Source organism: Oncorhynchus mykiss, chromosome 15 (genome assembly GCF_013265735.2).
Source record: "Oncorhynchus mykiss isolate Arlee chromosome 15, USDA_OmykA_1.1, whole genome shotgun sequence".
NCBI classification, from domain to species: Eukaryota; Metazoa; Chordata; class Actinopteri; order Salmoniformes; family Salmonidae; genus Oncorhynchus; species Oncorhynchus mykiss.
Genome location: NC_048579.1, coordinates 46812903 through 46824391, shown reverse-complemented (window position 1 = coordinate 46824391; position 11489 = coordinate 46812903). Strand labels below are relative to the sequence as shown.

The following is an 11489-nucleotide window of genomic DNA, read 5'->3' as shown; positions in this document are numbered from 1 at the left end:
AGTAATGGGAGTAAAATATACAACGTTAATTTAGGGACAGTCATTGCGGAGTAGGTAGCTGTGGACCCTAATAACTAGTCCAAGGTATTCTTCACCCCCTTCAATGTCAACATTGAGATTTGGCATTTGGTAATCTAAACCTAGATCTGTTTGTGGTTATGGCCTGGGCAACTTCCGCCACAAGCATGGATTTATTTTAGCATGTTTTGAAGTTTTAGCAACTTAGCATTGTTTAAGGATTGTGTGTGATTAGCTAGCATTGATTATCCTGTACTCTGACAGAACTTGTGTTCTCATTGATCTGCAGGTCTCTTAAACACAGTCAACGGCAGCCAATACCGGAGTGTTTGAGGGCACTTGAAGTCGAGAGCGAGGTCTCATCTTTGACTCTGGAGAAGCTTTTTCATGTTTCCTGTGCCCTGACTCCTGGCTCCACCCCTCTGCGGCTCCGACCAACCAATGACCATCTGCTGTAGATAACCCACTGTCTGTCATTGGATCAACATGTACCGTCTGCCCCCTTCTATTAGCGTCCGTCTGCTTTGTAAATGAGCAGAACCCTCTAGTGCCGTCGAGGTCCGGTTTCCGTCAGCGCCTTGTCCAGAGAGGGAGAGAGTGGTATCTATGGAGCCATTTAGATCAACTACTTGTACTGTTCAGCTACTGTCTGTTCAGTGGACAGAGGACTCCCACTTACTTCAATCATACCTGCTTCTGTTAGACTGCAATGGGACAGAGAGACGTATTCCAAAGAACAGGATTATAGTGAACCTGGCCCAAGGCTTTCTGATGTGTCTGACCTAGCGGCAGACTATGGACTGGACCAAACGTTGGACTGGATTTATCCAGACTATGGGACCAGACTGGACCAGATGACATGCTCACTGCTCGCCCTGTGCTCTGCTGTGAATAGGCCTTCTGCTGGAGTACACCTTTGGCACTCTCCACATTTTTATAGACCAAAGAGGAAAAAAAAGAACAGTTTATTGTAAGACGAGATGGACCAGATTAGGAAAGAGAAATGGATACTTGTTTTTCTCGCTACACAACAACGACTGCCCTCATAGCTGTAGATGTTGGGCTTTATGTCATTCTGAACATAGACTATAGAGTCTAGTGGGACACGTATACAATCAAAGGAGTTACCTTTAAAAACTTTGCGGACATTTTTTTTCTCTGACTAAACCCACCACTGTATTTTGAAACTGGAGATATAGGTAAACATACATGTATGTATTAAAAAAAAATCTGATTTGCATTTTTCAAAAGCTACAAATTGGGACACATTGCAATAAGCATGGTTGGTAAAAACGGTAAAAGAGCAAAACTACTGATCATCATTGAGGCTAAAAAGAGAACATTGAATCTGTCATTTCTGATTGAGGCTGGCGGGTGGTGGAAAGACACATTTCATGAAATGTATTTTGAAAGGCCTAAAACGTATATATTTAACAGTTTTATATGTTGTACCTTTGTAGAGAACCTTATTCGACATGAATAACGTGGTCACAAAATGGCAGCCATAGAACGTGAAAAACAAGCTCTCTAACGCTGGCTTGTCCTGCTCTCTTTCTGTTCTCATGACAAGTAAGCTTCTCCCCTCTCACACCTCTAATCTCCAAAACTATCAATCACAGATAAAAGAAAAAAAAAATGCTCATGAGTTATGTTTCAATATTTAATGGTTATGTTTTACAGATGCCTGTGAGAGTGTCTTGCAGTGTACGGTTTTAATGTGGTTAACAACTCTGACACAGCATAAACAATCTGACTGAACCCTCAATGCAACTGATTGAATTCCAGGCCTGAGAGTCACTATCTATCAAAAATTGAACTCATCACAGACAGAGATTTTGTCACTTTAGTCAATGAGCAGCCTTTGGAACCTGCTGATTGCTGCAGTATTGCATTGTAAAAGGCGTGGATTACTTACTCATTTCTCTATAATGTCTAGTTTACTTCTTTGTGCTTTTGTGTCTGTCGCACAATGCTGACCTCCAGTCCTGAGAGACGAAGATGACGATGACACGCGAAGAAGGGAGGCATTGTGGGAAAAGTTTTAGAATCATTTACATGAGACACTTTTTTTATCATGAAATATTTTAAGAATAAAGGAAATACGTGAAAGAACCATCACTTGCTAATATAGACGCTTTGGTTTTCAAAGTCATCCAATTTATTCAAGGAAGTGAGATGTATCATACCTCATTTTGTATTACATTTATTTAATTATCCTGTCCTATATGCCAAAACCTGACAGCCAGAAATACTTGTTTATTTTCTTCTACACTTCTTCTACTTTAAAAAGTGTCTAATTGTCCACATGTAAGTTCCTCATACAGATCTAATAGGTATACACCTGATATACATAAGTAAACCAAATCAAATGATTTATTGACAGTCTCAATGGGATTTGATTACACTAACATATGCATATGAATGTATTGATAGAGAGTTGATTAAGGCATTTGCTCAGACAGTTAGGACAGACATTATAGTTTGACTGACTCCATATGTGTATGCTGCTGGCTGTATGTATTATGGTGGAATGGATTCCATAATTATACAACAATATACTGTACAAATGCAGAGCAGTACACCTGGTCGATATTTAAAGAACTGCAAGATTACGATGTTGAAGAACTTGCAAAGGGTTACCCTGCAACGGGCTACGGATCTAATGCTAGTGAAAACACATAAAAAGATATGTTATCAGTCCTTTGCACAGCACCATATAACCAGACTCCTGCTACATTAGGTGGTACTGTACAAGGTCCTGGTTTTCAGCCAGGGGCTCAGATTCCATGAAAGACACAAATTCAAATGTTGTGTGTTAGGCTCTGAGTGGAGGCCTATACCTTCCAGATGAACCTCCAACCTGTTAAGATCCAGATGCTGAACTTCTCTTATCCACACTTGGCTCTCTGCTGTTCAGTCCGACTGACTGACTTTCATTGACTTACTGACTGGGACCAGTCTGACTAGCCGGCTGGCTGGATGACTGACGTTCCTTCCTAATCCTGACGGACTGGATCAGCCTGTTCCACCAACACCAGCTGGAGACTAAGACAGCTGTTGTTGACAGAGAAGTTTTCATAGGATGCAAATGAGAAGTGAGTTTCCTGAAAGGACCCGTGTGTTTTTCATTTGTGTTTGTGTGTGTGTGTGTTTGTGTACGTGTACGTGTGTGATGTGCGTGTGTAGCCTGCGATTGTCAAGACAGTTGTAAAATATTTAATTACATCTGATTCATTTTCAATAATCTCTCCCATATCCTGGAGGTTCGGTGTGATGTTTGGAGGAGTCGTGTCTCATACACATTTTAATTTGATTAGAGCAAAGTACAATGAGGAGTTTCTCCTAGAGGTACAATAGACAGCTTGTGATAATGTCTTTGCCGTAGAGAAAGAGGCAAAGTGGGTCACATACAAATGGGAGAATATTACTGTGTGTATATCTGTCTGTGTAAATGCTTTCTCTCTTTCCTATAGCTCTATAGTGATATGTGTACCATATCCGCATTTCCCAATCCTGTTCTGTTGATGTGTTCGTATTTGCACAGTGCCTTCTGAAAGTATTCAGACCCCTTGACTTTTTCCACATTGTCTTATGCAACAGCCTTATTATAAAATGGATTCAATAAATAAGCAATCCTCAGCAATCTACACACCCCATAATGGCAAAGCGAAAACCGGTTTTATTTTTTGTGTGCAAATGTATTACAAATAAAATACCTAATTTACATAAGTATTCAGCCCTTTTAATATGAGGCTCGAAATTGAGCTCAAGTGTATCCTGTTCCCATTGATTATCCTTGACATGTTTCTACAACTTGATTGGAGTCCACCTGTGGTAAATTCAATTGATTATGACATGATTTGGAAAACCAAGCCATGAGGTCGAGGGAATTGTCCGTAGAGCTCAGAGACAGGATTGTGTCGAGGCACAGATCTGGGGAGGGGTACCAAAAAATGTCTGCAGCATTGAAGGTCCCCAAGAATACAGTGGCCGCCATAATTTTTTAAATATTTTAATATTTTCCCCCCTTTTTTCCCCAATTTCGTGGTATCCAATTGTTAGTAATTACTATCTTGTCTCATCGCTACAACTCCGGTACGGGCTCGGGAGAGATGAAGGTCGAAAGCCATGCGTCCTCCGAAACACAACCCAACCAAGCCGCACTGCTTCTTAATACAGCGTGCATCCAACCCGGAAGCCAGCCACACCAATGTGTCGGAGGAAACACCGTGCACCTGGCGACCTTCGTTAGCGTGCACTGTGCCCGGCCCGCCACAGGAGTCGCTGGTGCGCGATGAGACAAGGATATCCCTACCGGCCAAACCCTCCCTAACCCGGACGATATTAGGCCAATTGTGCGTCACCCCACGGACCTCCCGGTCACGGCTGGCTGCGACAGAGCCTGGGCACGAAGTCTCTGGTGGCATAGCTAGCGCTGGAATGTAGTGCCCTAGACCACTGCGCCACCCGGGAGGGGCCACCATCATTCTTTCATGGAAGATGTTTGGAACCACCAAGACTCTTCCTAGAGCTGGCCGAACAGCCAAATTAAGCAATCAGGGGAGAAGGGCATTGGTCAGGGAGGTGACCAAGAACCTGATGGTCACTCTGACAGAGCTCTAGAGTTCCTCTGTGGAGATGGAAGAACCTTCCAGAAGGACAACCATCTCTGCAGTACTCCACCAATCAGGCCTTTATGGTAGAGTGGCCAGACGGAAGCTACTCCTCAGTAAAAGGCACATGACAGCCCACTTGGAGTTTGCAAAAGGCACCTAATGACTCTCAGACCGTGAAAAACAAGATTCTCTGGTCTGATGAAACCAAGATTGAACTCTTTGGCCTGAATGCCAAGCGTCACGTCTGGAGGAAACCTGTCACCATCCGTATGGTGAAGCATTGTGGTGGCAGCATCATGCTGTGGGGATGTTTTTCAGCGGCAGGGACTGGGATACTAGTCAGGATCAAGGCAAAGATGAACGGAGTGAAGTACAGAGAGATCCTTGATGAAAACCTGCTCCAGAATGCTCAGGGTCTTGGACTGGGGCGAAGGTTAACCTTCCAACAGGACATCGATCCTTAGCACACAGCCAAGACAATGCAGGAGTGGCTTTGGAACAAGTCTCTGAATGTCCTTGAGTGGCCCAGCCAAAGCCCGGACATGAACCCGGTCTAACGTCTCTGGAGAGACCTGAAAATAGCTGCAGTGAAGAATGGGAGAAACTCCCCAAATACAGGTGTGCCAAGCTTGTAGCGTTATACCAATAAGACTCGAGGCAGTAATCTGTACTGAGTACTGAGTACTCTGAGTAAAAGTACTGAGTAAAGGGTCTGAATACTTATGTAAATTAGATGTTTTTTATTTTAGCAAACCTTTCTAAAAAAAAAATGTTTTTGCTTTGTCATTATTGGGTATTGTGATGTCATTATGGGTTTATGGTGATGTCACTATGGGGTATTGTGTGTAGGTTGATGAGAGAAAAAAACAAACAATTTAATCCATTTTAGAATAAGGCTGCAACACAGCAAAATGTGGAAAAGGCCATGGGGTCTGAATACTTTCCGAAGGCACTGTACATGTGTGTTTCCTTGCGCGTGTCTGTGTGTGAGTGTTGAGGTTGATGTTATGCCTTCGACTGCTTCCAGTTGCCGTCCTAAAGGCACAGTGTTTGTGTTTCCGTCATTCAGCTGCGTCTACAGGGGAGAGAGACAGAGCAGAGCCTGCCTCTGCTTTAAGAACCAACACTAAACACTAAGACTCCTTATCTCTTCACATAAAACCTCTGCAGCCTTGCTGCAATACCAATACTGCACTAATGGCACAAAATATGAACTGATGTGACGGAAAACATTTAAGTGCTAATTCACATTTGATATTGTACGCCTTTGTTTACAATATAAATCTAAAGAAGTGCAACCAGCGCTTTTCGAATGGGGGGGGGGGGGGGGGATCAATAAAGCAATATGGCTCGTGCAGCTGCTTTCCTCTGAAGATGTCTTCCGTCACCAATATTTTCTAGCCATGAAACTGTTTGGTGTTTTCTGAGCACTGGGTCCAATGATCTGTCAAGGCTTGGACAGTGAGAGGCTAAACATTACCTCAGCTCCTGACTAATACACCAGGGATGTACTGTAGGAGGAGAGGTGTGCCAAACAGTTGTGGCATCCTTTGTGTTGTGTGATGTGATTCTATTGACTACTTTTACATTTCGATCTTTGCAAAGATAGCTGATAGTCAGACTGTGAATTGGAATGTCTGTTGTTTTCCTTAACCAGATTGGAATTTGTGACAGATCTAAACATTTTGCAATAGAGCTGTTCAACTAAAATGTTAATTTCGGATTAAAACCCCGTCTCTGTCTAAACAAACACCTCCCCTTATCATCATACCCTTTGCCTGGTTTTGTACAGTTTTGTACAGTCTGTGCTTGGTGTTCCAGGCCAGTGCTATCCTCTTGACTGTTGATTGAGGCTCTCTGGCTCTCCTCTCCAAACCAAAGAAGAAGAAGACATGCTGGTGTCAGCTGGGATTTCAGGCTTCGTTAAACACCACTAACTAACTAACAGCCAGTGGTGGAAAAAGTATCTAATTGTCATACTTGAGTAAGAGTAAAGATACCTTAAATAGAAAATGTCTCTAGTCACCCAGTAAAATACTACTTGAGTAAAAGTCTAAAAGTATTTGGTTTTAAATATACCTAAGTATAAAAACTAAATGTAATTGCTAAACGTATAATTTCAAATTACTTATGAAGCAAACCAGATGGCATAATTATTAATATTATGATTTATTTACAGATAGCCAGGGGCACGCTCCAACACTCAGGCATCATTTACAAACAAAGTGTGTGTTTAGTGAGTCTGCCAGATCAGAGGCAGTAGGGATGACCAGGGATGTTCTCTTGATAAATGTGTGAATTAGGCAATTTTACGGTCCTGCTAAGCATTCAAAATTCAGCAAGTACTTTTGTGTACCAGGGGAATTTATGGCGTAAAAAGTACATCATTTTCTTTAGGAATGTGGTGAAGTAAAATTAAAAGTAGTCAAAGATATAAATAGTAAAATAGAGAGACCCCCCAAAAACTACTTAAGTAAAAATACTTGAAAGTACTACGTAAGTACTTCACACCACTGCTAACAGCCTCCATTAATGACTAATCTCTCTCTTTCTCTCATTATACATGCACCTCACAGGAACCCAGGAAACATCTGGTGCACGTGGACATGGACCTGGCTTTAATGTTAATTACTGTACTTTGGTATTGTACATGTGTGTGTTCTCAGAAATGCTCATTACTCAAAGGAGGAAAAGGTCATCTTGCTTGAAGGTAAATCACATTGGCTTGGAGACTTTATTGGAAGGTCAAACGTAGTTGTGAACCAGAACAAATGGAGTATATGGAGCCATCAACAGTATGAAATCATTTCACATGTTCAGGATAACTAAGGCCACCTCTTCAACCCAGCAAGGACAGGGACAGAGTGGACAACAATAAATCACAAGCTTGCAGTTACCAAATCAATTATAAAGAAACACTCAAAAACACCTGGTATCACCTGAATTAACATCAACCCCAAATCCCATTGTCCATCATTTTGTTATGCATTATCCTTAAAAACCCTGTGTCCTTATCAAGCCTTTTAAATCGGGTATTTAATATAAACACATGCAATATGGACAAGGCCGGTCCATTAAGGCTGGTTTGGCTGTTCCTATAGGCTCTGTGTTTTGAGGAAGGAGAGAGTTTCTGACACACAGCCAGTCGAGCCGGAGCCTGGAGAGAGACAGGCAAGAGAGAGAGAGAGAAAAGGAGCGCCTGGAGGAAGCAGAGCACATCGCTATGGTAGCTCACGCTGCTGCTGCTTTTATTTGTTGCTGAACAGACCTGCAACACAATACTTTTAAGCCTTGACAAAATCCTACATCCATAGGTTTCTTGTTCTCTCTCACTTGCTCTCGCTTTCTCTTTCCCTCTCTCTGCTTCACCCTCTGCTCCCCCAGTTAGGGAGGGAAGCAGAGACAGAGAGAGGGAGGGTGAGAAAGAGAGAAAGGTAGAGTGAGAAAAAAAGAGAGATACAGCGAGGGAAGAAAATGTAGAGAGGAGCAGCCTCATCAAGATGGTAATCAAGGCCTGATGTGTTGAATTGAGACTCTCGTCCTCTTAACCCACAGGAAGGAAGACAGACAGCAGGGGGCTCGGCCAGCTCATCTTACCACTAAATGAGAAAAATGACCATCCGCCAGCCAACTCTTTTAAACTAATTTACACCCTGTCAGCTTCCATTAGGCCGGGACTGCTGGGGCGGACGGGGTGGACGATTTTGTGAGGTGGGAAGGAGGGAGGACAGAATTGGGCATGAGCGGTGAGTGTTAATAAGGTACCCCCCTGCACCGGCCAAGCGAGGATGATAATTCTGACCAGGCTGACCAGGCGAGCTGACAGCTGAATCTTAGATGTTTTTTGTTCACTCCATCCCTCCAGTACTGCCTCCATCCATTCATCCCTCCCTTCTCGGGTATTAACCTAACAGTGGGTGATTATCTGAGTGGCTGAAATCCCACTTTTACAGTTTCAAACAATTATGGCTCACCTAAGAGCATCAGCCCAGGATTAAGACTTCTAAATGCTGGGCCTTGAATAAATTATTCAGAGTTTTTGCATAACCGAGAGGAGAGAAAGATGGCCTGGGATGGAGAGAGCTAAAGAGGTAGGGAGATAGAGACAGAGGTATGAGTGAGGGAGGTATAGTTGAGAGGTAGAGGGAGAAAAGAGTGGGATGGAGAGAGAGCTGAGAGAGGGAGAGAGGGAGGGCTGAGAGTAAGGGGTACAGAGAGAGAGAGAGAGAGAGAGAGAGAGAGAGAGCTGGTGAGCTGAGTAAATCGAGAGAGACAAAGAAGAGAAGGCGAGCCAAGAGAGAGCTAGAGAGGTGTTACAGTAGATAATGTTAAAAGGCAGTAATGAATCAGCAAATGTTTTCTTTTTATCTGCCTGAGTTGTGTATTTTTTATGTATTTTTGTAAAGTATTAAATAACGATGCCTTATAAATAATATCGGATTAATTGTTTCTTGAAATCCAATTTCATTTATACTCACAGTGCAGTAATAGCTATCGTAATGGTGTTAAAGTAGACATTCAATTAAACATTGATTGCTGTGTATGATTTCTATGGAGGTGACATGATTGCTGTCATATGTTTATCATCATAGCAGACCCCGGACAATGCTTTGGGGTGATCTGCAATTCAAATAGACTACAATTAATTATACGACTAATAGGCCATATTTTCATGTCCGATAAATATCAAATTAAACTGGCTTCAATCTCTTTGCTATTGTAGCTGTCTTTATAAGTACCACAGAAGAACCAAGAAATGAAGAGTGACTTCTTTCTTGAGACCTACAGTATTTCTCTATTGATCTATCCTCTGGGCCTCCATGTTTCACTGGGGGTTCTGTCACTTAGGCCTACACTTCAACTAAAGTTGACTAGACTTGAATCAGGGCAGCTAGATGTTCTCTTTAATCAGACTCAGCAATCACTTGAGTCATTGACTCTAAAACTTTTCTGAAAGACTCTCAAGGTCCAGATGGTGTTGTGGAAATATTGAATCAAATATTTCTTAGATACCGGAACTTATCAATTCAAAAATACTTTATTACAAAAGTAACAGAAGCCGAGCAATTCCATGGAATGACGGACTCTTCTTGTTCAAAACATCAGTATTTATACATTTCCACCAGACATGTTCCCTCCTTTCTATGTAGATGATCAAGGACATCAACCACCCGAGCCACTGCCTGTTCACCCCGCTATCATCCAGAAGGCGAGGTCAGTACAGGTGCATCAAAGCTGGGACCGAGAGACTGAAAAACAGCTTCTATCTCAAGGCCATCAGACTGTTAAACAGCCACCACTAACATTGAGTGGCTGCTGCCAACACACTGACACTGACTCAACTCCAGCCACTTTAATAATGGGAATTGATGGGAAATGATGTAAATATATCACTAGCCACTTTAAACAATGCTACCTTATATAATGTTACTTACCCTACATTATTCATCTCATATGCATACGTATATACTGTACTCTATATCATCGACTGTATCCTTATGTAATACATGTATCACTAGCCACTTTAAACTATGCCACTTTGTTTACATACTCATCTCATTTGTACATACTGTACTCGATACCATCTACTGTATCTTGCCTATGCTGCTCTGTACCATCACTCATTCATATATCCTTATGTACATATTCTTTATCCCCTTATACTGTGTACAAGACAGTAGTTTTGGAATTGTTAGTTAGATTACTTGTTGGTTATTACTGCATTGTCGGAACTAGAAGCACAAGCATTTCGCTACACTCGCATTAACATCTGCTAACCATGTGTATGTGACAAATAAAATTTGATTTGATTTGATTTGATTTGATTTGATTAACTCCCATTGGCCGTGCGCCATCATTATCTTTATGACCTCATTCTGGCTTGTGTACGCCCACATCTGGCTCTGTTTAGATTATATTGGTGGCGCAACCACAGATCCACTATAAAAAATAACAAATGTATTACATGTATATGTTCCCATCATAAGTACATTTCCAATAGATTTTAATGAACACATCCATGTCTTCCCAATACATATACATAGTTTGTGGCCCCTGTATTGGTTAGATAAAAAAATATATAGTTATTGTCCGACACCAGTTCAGGTCTGTGTCACTTGGCAATTATTAACCCATGTACCCTGTGGTTGCCTTGATTCTATGTGGCTCAAAACAGTCTGTTCTTTGTTGGCTCAGTTTAGCTTATTCACGTAGATACCACTTAGTTCTGTTTCTGTATGTCTAATGCTTAACTCTATGTTGGACCACTCCTGCACATCCATATGGTTTTGACCTTCATTCTGTTTACATATGTCTAATGTTTAACCTTGTACTGCTTCTTCTTCCTACTTCCAAAGGAAATAGTATGTGCATTGGAAAATTACTAGTCGATGGGAGACTCTCCAACATGGGTATTGGAAAATTACCAAAGAGCTGGATTTTTCACCCACGTAACCCCCCTTTGGGACTAACCAAGTCCCACACCAAACAAGTTAACAGGATAAGAGGGAAAGGGAGCATCAGTCGTCAAGCACTGGAGGCAATATTCCTCCTATCCGTCCTAACAAATGACTACTGGACTTATGAATGATGCCCCGCTCCTCCATCTCCTCCAACGTCCGTCTCAGTTTCTGGTAGTCAGATGGTGGAACCCTCCTGTACGGCAGCCTGAAAGGCTTTTCATCTTTGAGTCGTATCTGGTGGATGACGCTCTTCGCTTCCCCCACGGTCAAGTTGGTCCCTGGAGAAGATGCCTTCATACTGAGCAATAAGGTCCACTAGATTTTCTTTCCACCTATCAGGACTCTATGTCAACTTCTGTTGAGCATAGCTCTTTCAGCTTTTATACTTCCTCGT

At 42.1% G+C, this 11489-nt stretch overlaps 1 protein-coding gene across 2 annotated transcripts in view; it reads left to right on the top strand.

Annotated features, from left to right (window-relative positions):
* tafa5a (TAFA chemokine like family member 5a) overlaps positions 1–2136 on the top strand; it is a 172845-nt gene extending 170709 nt beyond the window's left edge. For both annotated transcript variants that reach the window (XM_021563372.2, XM_021563373.2), the window contains exon 5: positions 308–2136. The gene's annotated coding sequence lies outside the window, so the exon portion shown is untranslated. The remainder of the gene's footprint in view (positions 1–307) is intronic.
* The last annotated feature ends 9353 nt before the right edge of the window (positions 2137–11489 follow it).